The following is a 24,506-nucleotide window of genomic DNA, read 5'->3' as shown; positions in this document are numbered from 1 at the left end:
GTAATCAGAGGTCAGGAGCTGGATGCAAGGCAGAATACTCTAGCACAGACTGAAGGCTGGGGTGGAGTTTTATAGCAGGAAGACACAGTGCACATGAGACCAAAGACGCCATCTTGGAAAAGGGCAGTAATGCACAAAAGGTAAAAAATGTTCAGAGTTTTGACACTTAGGTGCCGCCAAAGGGTATATGTTACCAAAAGGAATAGCTGCCCCAGGAAGCAACTCAATGGGACAGTCACTGTGCCTGTGTGGAGGAAGCTGATCTGCATTCTTCTTGTCACAGATGTCAGAGAACTCTTTATATGCTGGAGGTAAAGAAAATACCTGTACATGTGGTTCCGTACCTGTGGACCCAGGGACAGCTTCTGTTAAATTTCGCCATGATTGCCACACCCTTGATGGATCTCCTTAAAGGCACCAAATCGATGATGGCCAAATAGGTTGCTGAAACAGAGATGGCATTCCAGGAGCTGAAGCTGGCCCTATATCAACAGCTGGTCCTGGTCACACCAGACTTCAGTAAAGAATTCATGGTCCAGACAGATGTTTCAGAAGTCATTTTCGGAGCCGTGCTGTCTCAAGAGATAAATGGTTAAGAACATCCCATCCTGTATCTGAGTTGGAAGCTCTCTTTCTGAGAGAAAAATTATGCCATTGTTGAGAAAGAGTACTTAGTCATCAAATGGGCCATTGATACGCTGAAGTATTATTATATAAAGCTGAAATTTTAAGCTAGTGTCAGACCATGCACCTCTGAGGTACTTAAAAGGATAGAAGGGTAAGCATGCCCAGGTGACTAGGTGATTCTTAGGCCTCCAGTACTTTAGCTTCCACGTAGAACATAGACCCCTGAAGTCACATGGTAACGCCGATGCCCTCTCTAGAATTCCCTGTCTAGTGTCTGAAGTTGCCAAAACCCCTGAATTTCAGCAGAGGGGGTGGATATTTGATGAGGTCACTGGCAATGTTATGAGGGTGGCTATGTATCACAAAGATTTCTATCTTCCATGATGTGAAAACCCAGGAGTTTCTCTCCAGCAGGAGATGTGCTGAGAGGGGTTAATTTGTCATGACAGGGTTGGGTTTTTGGTGAGTAGTTGTAAGAGATCGTCGAGATGGCTACTCACCATATCTCTACCCCAAGGGTGGGGTTCGGCAAGTTAAATGTCCAGTTGAGTTTTTTCTCTGTTTATGGGTATGGAAGCAGCAGAACTCAAGAGAAGTGTTTATGTGCATCTGTGATGGATTGTACTCTGAGCGGGTGGATTTCCCCAGGCCTAAGGACTGTGCTATACATAATATTTTTGCTCCCTGGTTTTGCCAGAAAAGCAGTGTTTATTTTGTTAAACCATGCACTGGTGTATGCTGTGATTTATATAAACCAGAAGAAGAAACGTTCCTGTGTCTACCTCTGTGAGCAACTGAGTGAGTCGACCTACCACACTGCACATAATAGGTTTAAATCAAGCTCATATGGTCTGGAAAAAACCCTTGTATCAGAAAAATCATTTTATATCATTCTGTCTTCAGGGGGTATAGTCTTGCTCAATTTCAAATGTTTCTATATAGCGTCTCACCATTCTAGAATCCTGGACTGATGCAGGATTGGTGTAGGAAATGCTTGGGTCGGGATTGAGCAAAGCTTTACAAATATTCCTCTAATTGCTACTTCCTGGCTGGACTTGTCCTTGGTTAAATCTCTTAAATCAGACTCCACAACTGGGGCTACCATCACCTGTTGCACCCATCCTATGGTCCATTCACATATTATACCGCAATCCCTCTCTATGTACCCCATTTTGACTAATCCGCTTTTTCCTCTGGGCTTGGATAACAATGTTTTTTTGTACTTGGCTAAACAGTGGCTACTTCAGAATATCTAATTTTGGAGCAAGACAAAATTGACCTTCAGAGGAACACCTTCTCTGTGTTTGTATTCCATCTTCCCTAAGATTAATCAAAATAAAAAAAATAGTAAATCAATCCCCCCTTTATCACCCCCTTAGTTAGCTAAAAATAATACAATAAAAAATAGTATATATTTCCATTTTTCCATTAGGGTTAGAGTTGGGCTAAAGTGAGTTGGGCTAAAGTGAGTTGGGCTAAAGTGAGTTGGGCTAAAGTGAGTTGGGCTAAAGTGAGTTGGGCTAGGGTTGGGGCTAGGGTTGGGGCTAGGGTTAGGGTTAGGCTTAGGGTTAGGGCTAGGGTTGGGATTACAGTTAGGATTGGGATTAGGGTTAGGGGTGTGTTAGGGTTAGGTTTGTGGCTAGGGTTGGGGTTAGGGTTAGGATTAGGGTTAGGGGTGTGTTGGACTTAGGTTTGTAGTTATGGTTATAGTTAGGGTTGGGATTAGTGTTAGGGGTGTGTTGGGGTTAGGTTTGTGGTTAGGGTTAGGGGTGTGTTGGGGTTAGGATTGTGGTTTTGGTTATGGTTAGGTTTGGCATAAGGGTTAGGGGTGTGTTGGGGTTAGGATTGTGGTTATGGTTAGGGTTGGGATTAGGGTTAGGGGTGTGTTGGGGTTAGGGTTGGAGTTAGAAATGTTTTTTTTCTCACTGTTTAGGTACATCATGGGGTCTCCAAACGTGACCTGGTGCTACCATTGATTCCAGCCAATTTTGCGCTCAAAAAGTCAAATGGCGCTCCTTCCCTTCTGAGCCCTGCCATGCACCCAAACAGTGGCTTTTCCCCACATATAGGGTATCGGCTTACTCAGGAGAAATTGTACAACAAATTTTGTGGTATATTTTCTGCTGATACCCCCTGTGAAAATAAGAAAAATTGGTTCCAAAGTATTTTTTTTGTGAAAAAAGTAACGTTAATTTTTTTCTTCCACATTGCTTTAGCTCTCGTGAAGCACCTGAAGAATTAATAAACTTCTTGATTGTGGTTTTGCGCACCTTGAGGATTGTTGTTTTTAGAATAGTGTCACTTTTGGGTATTTTCTGTTATGTTGACCCCCCAAAGTCACTTCAAATGTGAGGTGGTCCCTAAAAAAATGGTTTTGTAAATTTTATTGGAAATCGCTGTTCAACTTTGAACCCTTATAACTTCCTAAAAAAAAGCCTTTGTTTCCAAAATAGTGCTGATGTAAAGTAGACATGTGGTAAATGTTATTTATTAAGTAGTTTGTGTGACACCACTCTCTGATTTAAGGGCATAAAAATTCAAAGTTTGAAAATTGCATAATTTTAAAATTTTTTGCCATATTTCCATTTTTTTCATAAGTAAACGCAAGTCATATCAAAGAAATTTTTCCACTAACATGAAGTACAATATGTCACAAAAAACAATCTCAGAAACAGTGGGATCAGTTGAAGCGTTCCAGAGTTATAACCACATAAAGTGACAGTGGTCAGAATTGTAAAAATTGGCCTGGTCATTAACCCCTTAAGCCCCGAGGGTGGTTTGCACGTTAATGACCGGGCCAATTTTTACAATTCTGACCACTGTCCCTTTATGAGGTTATAACTCTGGAACGCTTCAACGGATCTTGGCGATTCTGACATTGTTTTCTCGTGACATATTGTACTTCATGTTAGTGGTAAAATTTCTTCGATATAACTTGCGTTTATTTGTGAAAAAAACGAATATTTGGCGAAAATTTTGAAAATTTCGCAATTTTCCAACTTTGAATTTTTATGCCCTTAAATCACAGACATATGTCACACAAAATACTTAATAAATAACATTTCCCACATGTCTACTTTACATCAGCACAATTTTGGAACCAAAATTTTTTTTTGTGACGGAGTTATAAGGGTTAAAAGTTGACCAGCAATTTCTCATTTTTACAACACCATTTTTTTTTAGGGACCACATCTCATTTGAAGTCATTTTGACGGGTCTATATGATAGAAAATACCCAAGTGTGACACCATTCTAAAAACTGCACCCCTCAAGGTACTCAAAACCACTTTCAAGAAGTTTATTAACCCTTCAGGTGTTTCACAGGAATTTTTGGAATGTTTAAATAAAAATGAACATTTAACTTTTTTTCAGACAAAATTTATTTCAGCTCCAATTTGTTTTATTTTACCAAGGGTAACAGGAGAAAATAGACCCCAAAAGTTGTTGTACAATTTGTCCTGAGTACGCTGATACCCCATATGTGGGGGTAAACCACAGTTTGGGCGCATGGCAGAGCTTGGAAGCAAAGGAGCGCCATTTGACTTTTCAATGCAAAATTGACTGGAATTGAGATGGGACGCCATGTTGCATTTGGAGAGCCCCTGATGTGCCTAAACATTGAAACCCCCCACAAGTGACACCATTTTGGAAAGTAGACCCCCTAAGGAACTTATCTAGATGTGTGGTGAGCACTTTGACCCAACAAGTGCTTTACAGAAGTTTATAATGCAGAGCCGTAAAAATAAAAAATCATATTTTTTCACAAAAATTATCTTTTCACCCCCAATTTTTTATTTTCCCAAGGGTGAGAGAAGAAATTGGACCCCAAAAATTGTTGTGCAATTTGTCCTGAGTACGCTGATACCCCATATGTGGGTGTAAACCATTGTTTGGGCGCAGGGCAGAGCTCGGAAGGGAAGGAGCGCCATTTGACTTTTCAATGCAAAATTGACTGGAATTGAGATGGGACGCCATGTTGCATTTAGAGAGCCCTTGATGTGCCTAAACATTGAAACCCCTAACAAGTGACACCATTTTGGAAAGTAGACCCCCTAAGGAACTTATCTAGATGTGTGGTGAGCACTTTGACCCAACAAGTGCTTTACAGAAGTTTATAATGCAGAGCCGTAAAAATAAAAAATCATATTTTTTCACAAAAATGATCTTTTCACCCCCAATTTTTTATTTTCCCAAGGGTAAGAGAAGAAATTGGACCCCAAAAATTGTTGTACAATTTGTCCTGAGTACACTGATACCCCATATGTGGGTGTAAACCATTGTTTGGGCGCAGGGCAGAGCTCAGAAGGGAAGGAGCGCCATTTGACTTTTCAATGCAAAATTGACTGGAATTGAGATGGGACGCCATGTTGCGTTTGGAGAGCCCCTAATGTGCCTAAACATTGAAACCCCCCACGAGTGACACCATTTTGGAAAGTAGACCCCTTAAGGAACTTATCTAGATGTGTGTTGAGCACTTTGACCCAACAAGTGCTTCACAGAAGTTTATAATGCAGAGCCGTAAAAATAAAAAATCATATTTTTTCACAAAAATGATTTTTCACCCCCATTTTTTTATTTCCCCAAGGGTAAGAGAGGAAATTAGACCACAAAAGTTGTTGTGCAATTTGTCCTGAGTACGACGATACCCCATATGTGGGTGTAAACCATTGTTTGGGCGCATAGCAGAGCTCAGAAGGGAAGAAGCGCTATTTTACTTTTCAATGCAAAATTGACTGGAATTAAGATGGGATGCCATGTTGCGTTTGGAGAGCCCCTGATGTGCCTAAACATTAAACCCCCCCACAAGTGACACCATTTTGGAAAGTAGACCCCCTAAGGAACTTATCTAGATGTGTTTTGAGAGCTTTGAACTCCCAAGTGTTTCACTACAGTTTATAACGCAGAACCGTGAAAATAAAAATTATTTTTTTTTTTCACAAAAATGATTTTTTAGCCCCCAGTTTTGTATTTTCACAAGGGTATCAGGATAAATTGGACCCCAAAAGTTGTTGTCCAATTTGTCTGGAGTACGCTGATACCCCATTTGTGGGGAGGGACCACTGTTTGGGCGCATGACAGAGCTCGGAAGGGAAGGAGCGCCATTTGGAATGCAGACTTAAATGGATTGGTCTGCAGGCGTCACGTTGCATTTGCAGAGCCCCTGATGTACCCAAACAGTACAAACCCCCCACAAGTGACCCCATATTGGAAACTAGACCCCCCAAGGAACTTATCTAGATGTGTTGTGAGAACTTTGAACCCCCAAGTGTTTCACTACAGTTTATAACGCAGAGCCGTGAAAATAATTTTTTTTTTTTTTTCACAAAAATGAAATTTAGCCCCCAGTTTTGTATTTTCACAAGGGTATCAGGATAAATTGGACCCTAAAAGTTGTTGTCCAATTTGTCCTGAGTACGCTGATACCCCCTATGTGGGGGGGAACCACTGTTTGGGCGCATGACAGAGCTCGGAAGGGAAGGAGCGCCATTTGGAATTCAGACTTAAATGGATTGGTCTGCAGGCGTCACGTTGCATTTGCAGAGCCCCTGATGTACCCAAACAGTACAAACCCCCCACAAGTGACCCCATATTGGAAACTAGACCCCCCAAGGAACTTATCTAGATGTGTTGTGAGAACTTTGAACCCCCAAGTGTTTCACTACAGTTTATAACGCAGAGCCGTGAAAATAAAAATTATTTTTCTATTTCACAAAAATGATTTTTTAGCCCCCAGTTTTGTATTTTCACAAGGGTATCAGGATAAATTGGACCCTAAAAGTTGTTGTCCAATTTGTCCTGAGTACGCTGATACCCCCTATGTGGGGGGGGAACCACTGTTTGGGCGCATGACAGAGCTCGGAAGGGAAGGAGCGCCATTTGGAATGCAGACTTAAATGGATTGGTCTGCAGGCGTCACGTTGCATTTGCAGAGCCCCTGATGTACCCAAATAGTACAAACCCCCCACAAGTGACCCCATATTGGAAACTAGACCTCCCAAGGAACTTATCTAGATGTGTTGTGAGAACTTTGAACCCCCAAGTGTTTCACTACAGTTTACAACGCAGAGCCGTGAAAATAAAACATTTTTTTTTTCCCACAAAAATGATTTTTAGCCCCCCAAATTTTTATTTTCCCAAGGATAACAAGAGAACTTGGACCCCAGAAGTTGTTGTTCAATTTGTCCCTAGTACGCTGATACCCCATATGTTGGGGTAAACCCCTTTTTGGACGCACGGGAGAGCTCGGAAGGGAAGGAGCACTGTTTTACTTTTTCAACGCAGAATTGGCTGGAATTGAGATTGGACGCCATGTCGCGTTTGGAGAGCCCCTGATGTGCCTGAACAGTGGAAACTCCCCAATTCTACCTGAAACCCTACCCCTAACCGTTTACTGAACATTTTCTGACAGTCATAAGTGCCACGTATATAAGTGCCACGTATATAAGTGCCACGTATATAAGTGCCACGTATATAAGTGCCACGTATTTAAGTGCCACGTATTTAAGTGCCACGTATTTAAGTGCCACGATATTTCAGTGCCACAATATTTCAGTGCCACGTATTTTAGTGCCACGTATTTCAGTGCCACGTATTTCAGTGCCACGTATTTCAGGCACTGAAAAATACGTGGCACGTAAATACTTCAGTGCCACGATATTTCAGTGCCACGATATTTCAGTGCCACGTATTTCAGTGCCACGTATTTCAGGCACTGAAAAATACGTGGCACGTAAATACGTGGCACATAAATACGTGGCACTTAAATACGTGGCACTTATATATGTGGCCACTGAAATATCGTGGCACTTATATACGTATATACGTATATAAACGTATATTTCAGTGCCACGTATTTCAGTGCCACGTATTTCAGGTTAGGGGTAGGGTTAGGGGTAGGGTTAGGGTTTTTTGTTTTTTTCTTGTTTTCTTGTGTTTTTCTATAAAAACGCATGCGTTTTACCGCGTTTACATGCATTTTTTCACACATGCGGTTTTTTTAAAAAACGCATGCAGATAAAAACGCAAGTGTGAAACCAGACTAAAAGACGCTTTTTATAGCAAAAAAGTTTTTGCGTCTCCACATTTTGAGACCTATAATTTTTCCACATTTTGATCCACAGAGTCATGTGAGGTCTTGTTTTTTGCGGGACGAGTTGACGTTTTTATTGGTAACATTTTCGGACACGTGACCATTTTTTATCACTTTTTATTCCGATTTTTGTGAGGCAGAATAACCAAAAACCAGCTATTCATGAATTTCTTTTGGGAGAGGCGTTTATACCGTTCTGCGCTTGGTAAAATTGATAAAGCAGTTTTATTCGTCGGGTCAGTACGATTACAGCGATACCTCATTTATATCATTTTTTTATGTTTTGACGCTTTTATACGATAAAAACTATTTTATAGAAAAAATAATTATTTTGGCATCGCTTTATTCTGAGGACTATAACTTTTTTATTTTTTTGCTGATGATGCTGTATGGCGGCTCGTTTTTTGCGGGACAAGATGACGTTTTCAGCGGTAACATGGTTATTTATATCCGTCTTTTTGATCGCGTGTTATTCCACTTTTTGTTCGGCGGTATGGTAATAAAGCGTTGTTTTTTGCCTCGTTTTTTTTTTTTTTTTCTTACGGTGTTTACTGAAGGGGTTAACTAGTGGGCCAGTTTTATAGGTTGGGTCGTTACGGACGCGGCGATACTAAATATGTGTACTTTTATTGTTTTTGTTTGTTTTTTTTAGATAAAGAAATGTATTTATGGGAATAATATTTTTTTTTTTATTATTATTTATTTAGGAATTATTTATTTTTTTTTTTACACATGTGGAAATTTTTTTTTTTACTTTTTTACTTTGTCCCGGGGGGGACATCACAGATCGCAGATCTGATAGTGTGCACAGCACTCTATCAGATCTGCGATCATACTTTCATCGGAGCAGGCTGCAGCTTTCATCTGCAGCCTGCTCCGACCCGGAAGTGCTCCCTGCAGGACCCGGATACAGCCCCTCGGCCATTTTGGATCCGGGGCCTGCAGGGAGAAGACGTTCGGTACGAGGTGAGTACATCACCTTGTACCGATCGTCTCAGGGAAGCCCGCAGGGAGCCCCCTCCCTGCGCGATGCTTCCCTGTACCGCCGGTACACCGCGATCATGTTTGATCGCGGTGTGCCGGGGGTTAATGTGCCGGGGGCGGTCCGTGACCGCTCCTGGCACATAGTGCCGGATGTCAGCTGCGATATGCAGCCGACACCCGGCCGCGATCGGCCGCGCTCCCCCCGTGAGCGCGGCCGATCGCGTATGACGTACTATACCGTCACCGGGAATTAAGGCCCACCCCACCTCGACGGGATAGTACGTCATATGGGATTAAGGGGTTAAGCACCAAATTAGCTCTGTCACTTAGGGGTTAAATCTCTCTACAGTATTGTCATTAAAGGCTGCCCAGTATTCAAAGTTCCTCATATCTTTGATGCGAGAATATAGATCTAGCTAGTTAGGAAGAGGTTTGCTTCTAATTGTAGACAATCAAACAGCGTGCTTCTGTTAACATATGTAAAATCAATCTAATGGATCTCTTGGATATGGATTCAGTGAAAATATGTAATAGAAAGAGCTGAGGACTGGATGGCAGATCCACTCCAAAAACTTGCTTAATGAGAAGTTGGACTATCACCCAGAATGGTTTAATCAGTGGACGGTCCCCAAAAATGTGAAATATAGAACCTCTAGACAGGACGCAATGCCAGCAAAGGGAAGGAATAGATGGGTCAATTTTATGTAAAAAATCAGGCGTACGGTACCAGAGATGAAGGATTTTGTACTGATTTTCTTTGTATGAAATACAAGATGCAGTCTTGGCTGCTCTGGTCCAAACATTTCTCCATTCTACCATGGTCAGTGTTTTACCCTGATATTTCTCCCATTTGAGCATATAAGAGTGTCTACTTAGGGTATCTGTGTCTGGAGCCTGTTGAATATTGTAAATACTAGATGTTGAACCTTTTGTTGTTGAACTATTCTTCCACAGTCTCTAGAAGGAGGTAGGAATGGAGGTCTGTAGACCGTGGAATAATGATGAGGCAAAGTGCCTAATTGTAATATATTGAAATAATGTAAGAGAATGGAGGGAGAATTTTGTTTTCAGCTCATCATAGGAATGTAGAATTCTCGTTTTATAGGTAATTATGTCAGCAAAATTAAACAAGCCAGATTGAGTCTATACCCCTGTAGATGAGTTTACAAAATACCTTAGAAATATAAATTTGGGATGGAGATGGTGGTTTACCAGACAAGGCAGATCTATCCATAGTTTCGGAGAACATCATGTTAAAATCCCCTCCTAAGATTAAGGCTGCAGGTGGGAGACGTGAAATCTAAAGCATAACTCATTTAAGAAATTTGATTTGGGCTGTATTAGGAGCATATAAGATGCACAGTATAAGAGGAGTCCCTCTTAGAGTGCCTTCCAATATTATGAATCTTCCATAAGGATCCAAATAAGAGGAGGTCACCTTTATTGAGCTGACATTTTTAATGATACCATTTTGGTGCAGATACGATCTTTTGATTGCTCATTAATGCATTTTAATTCAATGTCATGGCAACCAAAAAAATGTAATTCGGGCGTTTTGACTTTTTTTCTCTGTATGCCATTTAGCAATCAGGTTAATCTTTTTTTATTGATAGATCGGACGATTCTGAAAGCGGCTATACCAAATTTGTGTATGTTTGATTTTTTTATTGCTTTATTTTGAATGGGGCATATGAACTTTTATATTTTTAAAAATTTTTTATATATTTTTAAAACATTTTTTTTTTTACTTTTTGCATGCTTCAATAGTCTCCATGGGAGACTAGAAGCTGCCATAACCCGATCGGCTATACTACATACAGGAGATGATCAGATCGCCTGTATGATGCATAATTTCAGACCCTCTCCTCCAGACCCTGGGAACCATCCGGACCGCACACGCCGTATAAGATGACTGGGCGTATAGGATGACCCCCATCTTATACTGCAAGTATATCCCAAACTCCATATTTTATATGGAAAAGTTGGGGGTCATCTTATACGCCCAGTCGTCTTATACACCAGAAAATACGGTAAATGACCATAAGTATATTCTATAGCAAAATAAAAAAGGGGAGAAGCCAGCGCTGCTTATGGTCAGAACGCAATACATACAGTGCACATGCACAGATTGATTTCTAACTCTATTTCAAAATGAGACATTTAGCAAACAATTGATCAATTCTTTGAGCCACCCCGCCACGCTGGCTTCTCCCCTTTTTTATTTTTATATTCTATTGCATTTTGGTTAAAATGAAGGTCTTGCATGATGACATCTTTATGCACTTTCAATTCATCAGCAGGAAAATGGCATCACAATAACAACACAGAAGTGATCACACTTTAAAAAAAATGCTAAACTTTTGGTCGCCACTGTACATCTGGTTCTATTGCCATGTACTGACTTCATGTTTTCAAGGTTAAGGCATTACCTTTTGCTCTTTATTACAGTTTTTGTTGGTGCTATCCTTGTTTTTATTATTGTTCTACTTCTGCACATTTTGCACCTTGTGATTGTATTATTTAAAAAATTTCGAACAAGAAGGATAATTTTTTTTTTAAAATAGACCCCAGCAATGTCTTGACTTTCCTGTGTGCTATGATGTCACGTGAAGCTTAGTGCAGCTCCCAGGATCCCAGCATTCAAGCGCCAGCCGAGGAAGTTCGCAGGACCATTTCCAACTGTCGCAGAGTACCATAGTAACAAAATAAATCCTGGACCAGCGTTCTGCGAATCTTTTTGCTCATCCCTTCTATCTATTATTGTTTTTAACCATGCTTTATAGACTATGTAAATCAATTTGCAGGACCTTGTCCATCAGCCACTTCACTGATCTATTAGAAGAATACTTGGCACTCAACTTTGGAAGATTATTTTGTGTTTAATGCAGTCAGAAATCAAAACGTTTCGGCCTAGTTTGGCCTTTATCAGTTACTACAAAAATGAGAATTCATAATACATAGATTAGAAAAAAGTAAAACAAAACAAATGACAAAAAAATGACAAAAAATGAGGTATATACACTGTACAATAGCCAAACAAATAGGTGTAATATTCATGAGATTGTATAGCATAGGAAAATGCGAGAAAATCCAAATACATTGCTCAAAGCCACAATAAACAGGCATTAGGCTTGACAAAAATCAGAAACTTTTTTACAAAAACAAGGGTTTAACCCCTTAATGACCGCCAATACGTCTTTTAACTGACCTGAGATATAAGAGAATAGTATCCCTATACAGGTGACAATCCAGCAGCTGTCGGCTGTACACTACAGCTGACAACTTGCTGCATCAGGCACGATCAGTGTTTGCACCGTCCAAATCTGTTTAACCCCTTAGATGCTGCTGTCAATAGTGACTACATCATTATAAATGGTTAACAGAGTGTGGTGGCTTCCCTTTTATCCCAATTGGCACCATGAGATCATAATTTTGTGGTCCTAATGTTTGCCATGGCAATTCAAGACCAAATAGCGGCCTTAGAGTCTGTAGTAATCTGTTCAGAAGTTAGAGATATTGAGGTGGTAAAAATACACATTTTCATTTCTGTCATGCCACTTTGCATTAATTCTTGCAAAGCACCTGAAGGGTTAATAAACTGCCTGACTGCAGTTTTCAATATGTCAGGGGGTTCTGTTTTTAAAATGGTATAACTTTGGGGGGTTTCCCAATATATGGGACCCCTAAAGTCACTTCAAACCTGGATAGGTCCCTAAAAAAATAAATTTTGTAAATTTCTTAGAAAAAATGAAAAATTACTGCTACATTTTTAAACCTCCTAAAAAGCTAACAAAAAAAAATAACATTTTACAAATGATGCTGATGTAAAGCCGACATGTGGGAAATGTTAATTATTATTGTTTTTCTATGGTATGACTATCTGGATTAAAGAGATAATCATTCAAAGTTTGAAAATTGCTAATTTTTTTAATTTTGTCTCAAATTTCTGATATTTTTTATAAATAAACACAAAACATATTGACCTACATTTATCATTATCATAAAGTATAGCGTGTCACGAAAAAACATTCTCAAAATCACTGGGATTTGTTGAAGCGTTCCAGAGTTATTACCACATATAGTGACACTGGTCAGATTTTAAAAATTTGGCTCCGTCACTAAGGGGTTAAATACCTAATGTCAGGGTTGGAAGTGATGAAATACGGACAACAAACACCTACCAGACTGCACAGTATGTGCGTAGTCTTGTCCAATTTAGTGAGTCAGACAGTGGTAAAAGGATCTATAGAGAAGGTGGTATAATTATTTATTACTAAATAATATTAATATTAATGGCCACACATAGTTGGAAGCAAATATAGATTCAAGTATTATAAATACAAAAAGTGGCCTACAACTTTAAATGAGCGCTGTGGAAAATGTGACTATCAGTGTCAGAAGGATGAACACTGCCGGCCGAGCCTGTGAGACAAAATGGAGTAAAGACCTTATAACGTCTAAGAGATAATAGTGGCCGGAAAGGAGAGAGTCCCGTAGGAGGTAGTGCTCACCTGTGATAAGAGACAGTGCGTGCGTGTGTCCTGCAGTATCCACTGTCAGTGTGTCCTGTCAGTCAGCTGTGCAGGAAAGCATGGTGTCTCACTAGAAAAAAGGAAGGTGCGGGACCTAATTGCCGGACAACTAATCAGTGTTTAGTAGAGGTGATCACGTGATCGGCCATGCGTACCATTTGCGTTCCAGCGGCCATATTAGCATGTGTTACTATGCTGGGATGCGTTCCAAATAGCAGAAAGTGAGGTAGAGGCTATGAAAAGGAGAAATGGTGTTGCTGGCAGGTACTAAACGTGGAAAAGGATCCAGAGGAGAAGAGGAATATCAATATAATCGGCTCTGCAAAGGGATATAAGAGAGTTAGTGCGGAAAAAGTTGTAATCCAGAACAGTATATTGAAATATTACACAAATATTAATAATATGACCACAGAGATAAAGAATGTATATACATTATCCAGTCAATATATAGTATATAAAAATATTGTAAAAATATTATTAATACGACCACCAGCATAATATGACGATTGTATAAACATTATCTAGTCAGACCAGAGGAGAACCTAAGATAATCACATGAATGATAATAATTAGTGATGAGCGAGTGTACTTGTTGCTCGGGTGACCTCCGAGTATTTGTGACTGCTCGGAGATTTAGTTTTCCTTGCAGCACCTGCATGATTTGCGGCTACTAGACAGCTTCCTTACATGTGGGGATTCCCTAGCAACCAGGCAACCCCCACATGTACTCAGGCTGGCTAACAGATGTAAATCATGCAGCTGCGTCAACAAAAACTAAATCTCCGAGCAGTCACAAATATTCGGAGACCACCTGCGCATGCTCGGGAAAACCCGAGCAACGAGTATACTCGCTCATCACTAATAATAAATCATGCTCTCGGTTGAGTCCCCTTGGTGTTAGAGTTCCTAGTGTGTGACTCCAGAAGGCTTTACTTTCAGTAATTTAATGCCATCCTGTCTCGAACACGGTATATGTTCAATCACTTGAAAACAAAGTTGGCAAATCTTGTGATTGTGGGAAATGAAATGATGGGGGATGGGCAAAAGCATGTTTTTGCACCTAATGGTAGATTTGTGTTTTGATATACGATCTCTTACAGATTGTGTAGTTTCTCCCACGTACATCATACCACAGGGGCACTTAATGAGGTATTCGACATAAGATGTGTCACAGGTGGAAAAATCCCTAATTTTGAACGTTTTTACCAGAGTGGGGATGGTGGATAATGTCACCTTTAATAACATTGTTACATTGATTACATCTTAGACAAGGAAAAGTGCCTAATTTCAGTTTTTGTAGGAACTGTTGTGCTACAGGGGTAGTGGGTTTCCCAAAATCTGCTTTAACCAATTTGTCCCTTAAATTGTCCGTACATTTAAAGCAAGGGCGAAACGGTTCTTTGAATTCGGGGATGTCCAGATGTGCCTCATGTAGTAAATATAAGAAAAATAAGGAGCTGGACACTGCTGAGAAGGGCGAGGTGCAAGCTGAACAAGAATAAGTCAGATGCAAAGTCAAACAGCTGCACTTTCAGTTTGTGTTGCTAGTGAATATTTAATAAGAGTAGTGACACCATATAAAATTATTTTTCACGTAGAAGGCACAGAATCAAGAAGCATGATGTTTCGGCCCTTTGAAGAGTCTTTTTCAAACAACACTAACTGTAGCTTCTCTGTGGCCTACAGCGTAATAGATGTGCAGTGCAGAAGCACAAAATACGCAATAATATGTTGAAGTAAAGGGAATTATGTCACAGAGCGCGTACGCAATACACAAATGTTGGCGAATAGTCTTGTGAAGCTTGTAGGCAAAGGGATGAAATAAATGAACAAAAGGAATCCGCTTACAGGAATTAGGACGTGGAGTGGTACGTGGTTGTAGAGATTGCACTAGTAAATGTTGAGGGTAACCTCTGTCACGAAACATGGAGTGCATTTCCTTAAGCCATTGAGTCCGTGAAATAGTGTCTGACACGATTCTATTAAATCCTCTGGAATTGGGACCTAGGTATCAAGGATTTCATGGCAATGGGATATAATCTTGTAAAATGTAGAAGACTATTCCGGTCCGTATACTTCACTGATCTATAACCTCTACACTAGAACTGACAGAGGTGCCTCCTACATGACGGCATCCACAGATCTTTTAATTTGCTAGCCTCGTGTAACATCACATGTACACCTCACAACAATGATGTCACACCAGGTGAGCTAATCAAAAGCAGTGCTGAGGATGCCGAGAAGTTAGGGCTTTTGTCCAGTGGTAATAGATTACCGATATCGGCCATGGACTGGCCTGCAAATTGTTTCACACTCTACTGATTTATAAAAAACGTAATTAGTAAGAAATGTTTCTCAAGCAACACATTTTATCTGACCATTATAAGGTATAACGCTGCATCACATACAATTTGTTATTCGTCATTTTGTTATTATACATAAGGTGTGCCTCAGATGACAAACTATGTAATTGGGTTGTTGAACTGACTAATAAATCAGATCTTATTTTCTCCACACATAGAGGCTTGGCTTGCCCGTACTGGATGGACTAGAGAGACTAGTTTTGCAAAGAGAAAGCACAGAAAACGGTCTCATTAGTTTAATTATATACAGTATATTGTACATGTAAATGTTGCTAGTATAAAGCTTTTCAAGGTAAAGTTTAGGAAATCCTTGCCAGATCACGTCATCTACGAATTCTAAGGGAAAAGCAGTTAATGCAGATCTGCAATGAAAGAGTTTAAATAGAACACATCCCTGCACACAGAAACGCTAATGTGAACCTAGCCTAAGCAATGTGGGAAAAAAGGAAACATATAATGTATCAAACGTGCAAAGGTTTAGGAACGTTTACAGCTCTTCCAGTAGTCTTATTGATTGTTTTGTAAGATTTGAGAACTAAATTAAAGGGAACTTGTCACCCCTCCAGGGCGTTTTTAACTAAAAGAGCCACCTTCAGCAGCACTAAGGCTGCATTCTGTGAAGGTGCCTCTTATGTTTCTGATCCCTAATAACACTGAAATATTGACTTTTATAAATTGTGCCCCATACCTGTATTGAGTCCCAGAGGTATGGTGTCTCCCCCTGTTTCAGCTGCCTCCCGGCCGTCCATCATCCCCCTCTTGCATCTGTGTGCCGCCTCCTGTGTTGCTGTTACATGCCTGGCACCTGCCCCTTCTCCCTCCCCCTCTTTCTCTTTCCTCCCTCGGCAGCGTTTGATGAGCTGAGCTCCCCACACACAGTTCACTGGCAGGTCATGTCATGTTTGATCGCTACTAAAGAGAATGAATATTCACTGCTCTCCAATCTGGAACTATAGGAGTGGAGAGCAGTCAATATTCATTCCCTTAAGTAGTGGGCACACGTGATCGCCCTGTCGCACGAAGCCGGCTACTGTGATCACTATTAAAAATCAATGAATATTCACTGCTCTCCACACCTAGAGTCCTATCGTGGGGAGCAGTGAGTATGCTTACAAGCATACATCAGCAGCTGGAAGCAGAACAAGACACTGTGAGGGAGAGCAGGGAAGGTAAGTTGGATGCTTTATTTTTTAAAATGTTTTTCTGATCGGGGTCATGCATACCAGGAATGGGATGGGGAAAAATGTATACCAGAATAGAGATGGGGGGCCATTCTTACCAGGCTAGGGATGAGGGGGCCATGCATGCCATGATAGGGATGAGGGGGTTATACATACCAGAATGGGGATGAGGGGACCATACATACCTGGATGGGGATGAGGGGACCATGCATACCAAGATGGGGATGGGCGCCATGCATACCAGGATAGGGATGAGGGGGCCATGCATACGGGATAGGAATGAGGGGGTCATGCATACAAGGATGGGGATGAGAGGGCCATGTATACCAGGATGGGGATGAGTGGGCATGTATACCAGGATGGGGATGAGAGGACCATGCATACCAGGATGGGGATGAGGGCACCAAATATACCAGGATGGGGATGAGGGCACCATGCATACCAGGATGGGGATGACGGGACCATGCATACCAGGATGGGGATGGGTGCCATACCTACCAGGATAGGGATGGGGAAGTACGCCATGCGTACAAGAATAGGGTGAAGGGGCCATGCATACCAGGATAGGGATGAAGGGGCCATGCTTACCAGAATAGGAATGAGGGGGCCGTGCATACCAGGATAGGGATGAGGGGGGTCATGTATACCTGAATTGGGGACATATATATACCAGGATGGGGGATATTAATACAGAATTGACCACATTTTATGCTGCACTTTTTTTCTATTTTCCTCCTCTAAATCCTTGGGACAGTACAACAATTTGAGGACCTGAATGGGGAGATGACTACAATATGGGAACCTGGATGGGGACATATCTACAATATGGGGACCTGGATGGGGCCATAACTACAATATGGGAACATAACTACAATATGAGGAAATGGATGAGGACATAACAACAATATGGGGACCTGGATATGGGGAAATAGCTACAATAAGAGAACCTGGATGGGGACATAACTACAATATGGGGACATAACTACAATATAAGGACCTGGATATGGGGACATGACTACAATATGAGAACCTGGCTGGGGATATACCTACAATATGGGGACATGGATGGGGACATATCTACAATATGGGTACCTGGACGGGAACATAACTACAATATGGGCCATAAATATGAGGACCTGTATGGAGACATAGCTACATTATGGGGACCTGGATGGGGACATAACTAGAAAGTGGGGACATAGCTAGAAAGTGGGGACAGAACCACAATATGAGTGCACATTTGTCATCACCACATCCATAACGACCCAAGCTCTAAAAAAACACTCCAAAAATGTTCAAAACGTGTATAGAAAAAAAATGATATCACTAAAAATGGCACTTAGTCCTTCAAAGAATATGACACCCCCAAATACCCAGTTGAGTTTGAGACCCCTGGATTATAGGGTTCTCAACCAAATCACGATCAAGAATAAATATCTTCTGCCTCTCATCTCCGAGCTATTTGATAGCCTTAAAGGTTCCAGAATCTTCACGAAACTCGACCTACGAGGGGCATATAACCTGATTCGAATTCACAGGGAGATGAATGGAAGATGGCATTAAACACCCATGATGGCCATTACGAATAACATGTTATGCCGTTTGGTCTCTGTAATGCCCCAGCAGTCTTCAAAGAACTGGTAAATTACATTTTCTGAGACGTCCTTACCATGTGTGGTAGTTTACATTGATGACATCGTGGTGTTCTCTAATGATCTGCCAACATACAGGAAGGACGTTCGCCAAGTTCTGAAGAGGTTAAGGAGGAACCGTCTGTACGCCAAATTAAAAAAATGCAGCTTCGTGCAGGCCTCCGAGACCGGCTTGATGTGGAGCATAAAGGCAGATGTTGAGCTGAGTTGTTTTCTTTCTGTCTTTCCCTTGTTTGTCTCTTTCCCTGTGTTATATTACCTGCAGTGGCAAGGCTAGGGTCCTTGCCAGCCAGTGCATTAGCTAGGGTTAGCAGCGATGACAGCCAGGGACTAGGCACGTGACAAAAGCAGGGGAAAGGACCCGCATAGGGCATTAGGGGGAGCTTAGGGACAGACACAGGTTGGTGTCAGGTGGTGTTCCATCCTTCGCTCCCTACCTAAATTTTCGCCATATTTCCATTTTTTTCATAAATAAATGCAAGTCATATCAAAGAAATTTTACCACTAACATGAACTACAATATGTCATGAAAAGAAAAATCTCAGAATCAGCGGGATCCATTAAAGAGTTCCAGAGTTCTAACCTCATAAAGTGACAGTGATCAGAATTGTAAAAAATTGGCCTGGTCATTAAGCTGCAAATTTGCTCTGTCACTAAGGTGTTAAAGGTGATTGGCAAAATTTTTTTGATACAGTGTGCAAGAGTGCCCACACAATTGCATAGTAAAATAAAAGAAACAGTTAAAATGAATAACAAAGATATACAACATATAATTTAATATGAACGAATAAGGGACCACAAAAGAGGTATAAAACAAGTGGCAAGTGTGACAGGAAGTGCAGAAAAATACTATGCACAAGATGGGTAAACCCAATAATAATAATAAAGTGGAATGAAGATATGTGGTTTTAAATCCAATAATAAATAATAAACCACAAGAAATCCATGAGAAAAATGGTCATGGAAAATGACATAGAAGGCTCATGAATAAGTAGAGAACAATATATATATCAAGTTAAAAGTATGAATAAAGATGTTCCAAACAGGCTCTGCATGAAAAACAATTAAGAGTGCTTCTCTGTAAACCCATCCATATCATATGGAAAACTGCAGGGATGAAAGACTAATAATAATACAAACTTGTAAATCAATCAACTGATAAGTACAAAGGCAACCATCAGGAGAAAATATGCAGCCCATATGTGTGTAGCATATGACAATACAGATAAGGATGGGGATAGTTTGAACAGCATAAATTATTACCTGGTGGTGATCTAGTGGTGGTCCCCGATTCACAGTGCGGTGCATACCCCGACGCGCATTTTGGAACAGCGAGAAAAAAATCGCATAGCACTCGGACCACTGTTAATCTATGGGGCAGCTCTCATCACCATTTGTTTTTTTTCTCAGCCGTTTTATACGTGCGAATGAAATAGCAGCAAGCGTATATCAGCTGAGACTCGCCAATACAAGTCTATGGGTGTGAGAAAAAAATCACACACCACACGGGCCAGCGGTGTGACTTGCTAGAAATACGCATCTGTGTCCTTTGAAAAGCCGGCAATTCATGTGCGGTGTACAGTAAAATCACACTGACAGGTTAGAATAGAATAGAAAGAATAGATATATACACATAGAATACATAGATATATAGATGTCAGTGACACACATACACTCACCGGCCACTTTATTAGGTACACCATGCTAGTAACGGGATGGACCCCCTTTTGCCTTCAGAACTGCCTCAATTCTTCGTGGCATAGATTCAACAAGGTCCTGGAAGCATTCCTCAGAGATTTTGGTCCATATTGACATGATGGCATCACACAGTTGCCGCAGATTTGTCGGCTGCACATCCCAAAGATGCTCCATACAAGGCAGGATGGATCCATGCTTTCATGTTGTTTACGCCAAATTCTGACCCTACCATCCGAATGTCGCAGCAGAAATCGAGACTCATCAGACCAAGCAACGTTTTTCCAATCTTCTACTGTCCAATTTCGATGAGCTTGTACAAATTGTAGCCTCAGTTTCCTGTTCTTAGCTGAAAGGAGTGGTACCCGGTGTGGTCTTCTGCTGCTGTAGCCCATCTGCCTCAAAGTTCGACGCACTGTGCGTTCAGAGATGCTCTTAGGCCTACCTTGGTTGTAACGGGTGGCGATTTGAGTCACTGTTGCCTTTCTATCAGCTCGAACCAGTCTGCCCATTCTCCTCTGACCTCTGGCATCAACAAGGCATTTCCGCCCACAGAACTGCCGCTCACTGGATTTTTTTTCTTTTTCGGACCATTCTCTGTAAACCCTAGAGATGGTTGTGCGTGAAAATCCCAGTAGATCAGCAGTTTCTGAAATACTCAGACCAGCCCTTCTGGCACCAACAACCATGCCACGTTCAAAGGCACTCAAATCACCTTTCTTCCCCATACTGATGCTCGGTTTGAACTGCAGGAGATTGTCTTGACCATGTCTACATGCCTAAATGCACTGAGTTGCCGCCATGTGATTGGCTGATTAGAAATTAAGTGTTAACAAGAAGTTGGACAGGTGTACCTAATAAAGTGGCCGGTGAGTGTATATATGTCTTTATATTTCATAGACACATAGATAGAAGATTAGTCATTAATTCATTTGTCGGCTTCTGTAAAATCAATGCAGGAGCCAACAAGATAGGAGATATGGTTTACATACAGTAAATCCATGCAGAATAGTTACATATATAGATGTGTGTGATCAATACAATTAGTATAGTGTGGGTGCAAATTAGGGGACATGTATGTATTTAAAGGGAACCTGTCACCCCAAAAATCGTATCTGAGCTAAGCCCACCAGCATCAGGGGCTTATCTACAGCATTCTATAATGCTGTAGATAAGTCCAGATGTATCCTGAAAGATGAGAAATAAAGGTTAGATTATACTCACCCAGGGGCGGTCCCGCTGTGGTCCGATGGGCGTTGCGATCCGGGTCCAGCGCCTTCCATCTTCATTTGATGACGTCCTCTTCTTGTCTTCTTGCAGCGGCTCCGGCGCAGGCGTACTTTGTCTGCCCCGTTGAAGGCAGATCAAAGTACTGCAGCGACGCCCATCGGACCGGACCGCAGCGGGACCTGGGTGAGTATAATATAACCTTTATTTCTCATCTTTCAGGTTACATCTGGGGCTTATCTACAGCATTACAGCATGCTGTAGATAAGCCCCTGATGCTGGTGGGCTTAGCTCAGATACAATTTTTGGGGTGACAGGTTCCCTTTAATAAAAGATTCTTTTCGGGGAAAAAAATGGTGTGGACTCCCATGCAATTTTCTGCGACAGAGAGGGAAAGCCAGTGGCTGGGGGAAGATATAAATAGCCTAGGAAGGGACCATGGTTATTGGCCCACCCCTGGCTAAAAAGATCTGCCCCCAGCCACCTCAGAAAAGGCATATCTCTAAGGGTATTTGTTCATTTTGTCTTTGGCCGAGGTCACACTAGAGAGAAATACGGACGTATGAGAGGCGCAAAAACAACACATTGCACACGAACCAATGATTCTCTATGGGGCAGCTCCTATCTGTTGTATATTTCTCGGCCATATTTTACGGGCTGAGAAAATCGCAGCATGCTGCGTTTGTCAGCATATTGCGCAAAAAATCCGCCAATGAAAGTCTATGGGGGCGAGAAAAATATGGATTACACACGGACCATGCGTGTGACTTGCGAGAAATGCGCACCGGTGTTCTATAGAAAAGTTGGCAATTCAGCGCGGTGTACAGTAAAATCACACTGACAGAATAGAATAGCTAAAATAAATGTCTACACATAGAATAGGTATATATATATATATATATGTCATTGACACACACATATATATATATATTTATGTTTAATACAGAGCTAAATCCTGTGAGCCACACCTCCTTGCTAAGGACAATAAAAATCTGGACTAAATAGTGAGGGGTATATCTCTGAAACAATTTGTCAAAAAAAAAAACCCTGAAAACTTGGGAGCAATGAGAATAAATTAAAAGCAAAAACTGTCCACTTTTTTTTGTTTCAATAATTTTTATTAACCCCTTTCTGACATCTGACGTACTATCCCGTCGAGGTGGGGTGGGCGGTGGGGTGGGCCCGTATGACCACCGACGGGATAGTACGTCATACGCGATCGGCCGCGCTCACGGGGGGAGCGCGGCCGATCGCGGCCGGGTGTCAGCTGCATATCGCAGCTGACATCTGGCACATTAACCCCCGGCACACCGCGATCAAACATGATCGCGGTGTACCAGCGGTATAGGGAAGCATCGCGCAGGGAGGGGGCTACCTGCGGGCTTCCCTGAGACCCCCGGAGCAACGCGATGTGATCGCGTTGCTCCGAGGGTCTCCTACCTCCCTCCTCACCGCAGGTCCCGGATCCAAGATGGCCGCGGCATCCGGGTCCTGCAGGGAGGGAGGTGGCTTACCGAGTGCCTGCTGAGAGCAGGCGCTGGTAAGCCTGCAGCCCTGCACAGCAGATTGTCGATCTGACAGAGTGCTGTGCACACTGTCAGATCAATGATCTGTAATGTCCCCCCCTGGGACAAAGTAAAAAAGTAAAAAAAAAATTCCCCACATGTGTGTAAAAAAAAAAAAAAAAAAAAATCCTAAATAAAGAAATAAAAAAGAAAATATTATTCCCATAAATACATTTCTTTAGCTAAATAAAATAAAAAAAACAATAAAAGTACACATATTTAGTATCGCCGCGTCCGTAACGACCCAACCTATAAAACTGCCCCACTAGTTAGCCCCTTCAGTAAACACCGAAAAAAAAAAAAAAACGAGGCAAAAGACAACGCTTTATTATCATACCGCCGAACATAAAGTGGAATAACATGCGATCAAAAAGACGTATATAAATAACCATGGTACCGCTGAAAACGTCATCTTGTCCCGCAAAAAAACGAGCCACGATACAGCATCATCAGCAAAAAAATAAAAAAGTTATAGGCCTGAGAATAAAGCGATACCAAAATAATTATTTTTTCTATAAAATAGTTTTTATCGTATAAAAGCGCCAAAACATAAAAAAAAGATATAAATGAGATATCGCTGTAATCGTACTGACCCGAAGAATAAAACTGCTTTATCAATTTTACCAAACGCAGAACGGTATAAACGCCTCCCCCAAAAGAAATTCATGAATAGCTGGTTTTTGATCACTCTGCCTCACAAAAATCGGAATAAAAAGCGATCAAAAAATGTCACGTGTCCGAAAATGTTACCAATAAAAACGTCAACTCGTCCCGCAAAAAACAAGATCTCACATGACTCTGTGGACTCAAATATGGAAAAATTACAGCTCTCAAAATGTGGTAACGCAAAAAACATTTTTTGCAATGAAAAGCGTCTTTCAGTGCATGACGGCTGCCAATCATAAAAATCCGCTAAAAAACCCGCTATAAAAGTAAATCAAACCCCCCTTCATCACCCCCTTAGTTAGGGAAAAATAAAAAAAATTAAAAAATGTATTTATTTCCATTTTCCCATTAGGGTTAGGGTTAGGGTTAGGGCTAGAGTTAGGACTAGAGTTAGGGCTAGGGTTAGGGTTAGGGTTACGGCGAGGGTTAGGGCTAGGGTTAGGGTTAGGGCTAGGGTTGGGGCTAGGGTTAGGGCTAGGGTTAGGGTTGGGGCTAGGGTTGGGGCTAGGGTTAGGGTTAGGGCTAGGGTTGGGGTTAGGGTTAAGGCTAGGGTTAGGGCTAGTGTTACGGCTAGTGTTAGGGCTAGTGATAGGGCTAGGGTTATTGCTAGGGTTAGGGCTAGGGTTGGGGCTAGGGTTGGGGCTACAGTTAGGGTTGGGGCTAAAGATAGGGTTAGGGTTTGGATTACATTTACGGTTGGGAATAGGGTTGGGTGTGTCTGGGTTAGAGGAGTGGTTAGGGTTACTGTTGGGATTAGGGTAAGGGGTGTGTTTGGATTAGGGTTTCAGTTATAATTGGGGGGTTTCCACTGTTTAGGCACATCAGGGGCTCTCCAAACGGGACATGGCATCCGATCTGAATTCCAGCCAATTCTGCGTTGAAAAAGGAAAACAGTGCTCCTTCCCTTCAGAGCTCTCCCGTGTG

Source organism: Ranitomeya variabilis, chromosome 1 (assembly GCF_051348905.1).
Source record: "Ranitomeya variabilis isolate aRanVar5 chromosome 1, aRanVar5.hap1, whole genome shotgun sequence".
Taxonomy (NCBI): domain Eukaryota; kingdom Metazoa; phylum Chordata; class Amphibia; order Anura; family Dendrobatidae; genus Ranitomeya; species Ranitomeya variabilis.
Note: the sequence above shows the minus strand (reverse complement) of the source record.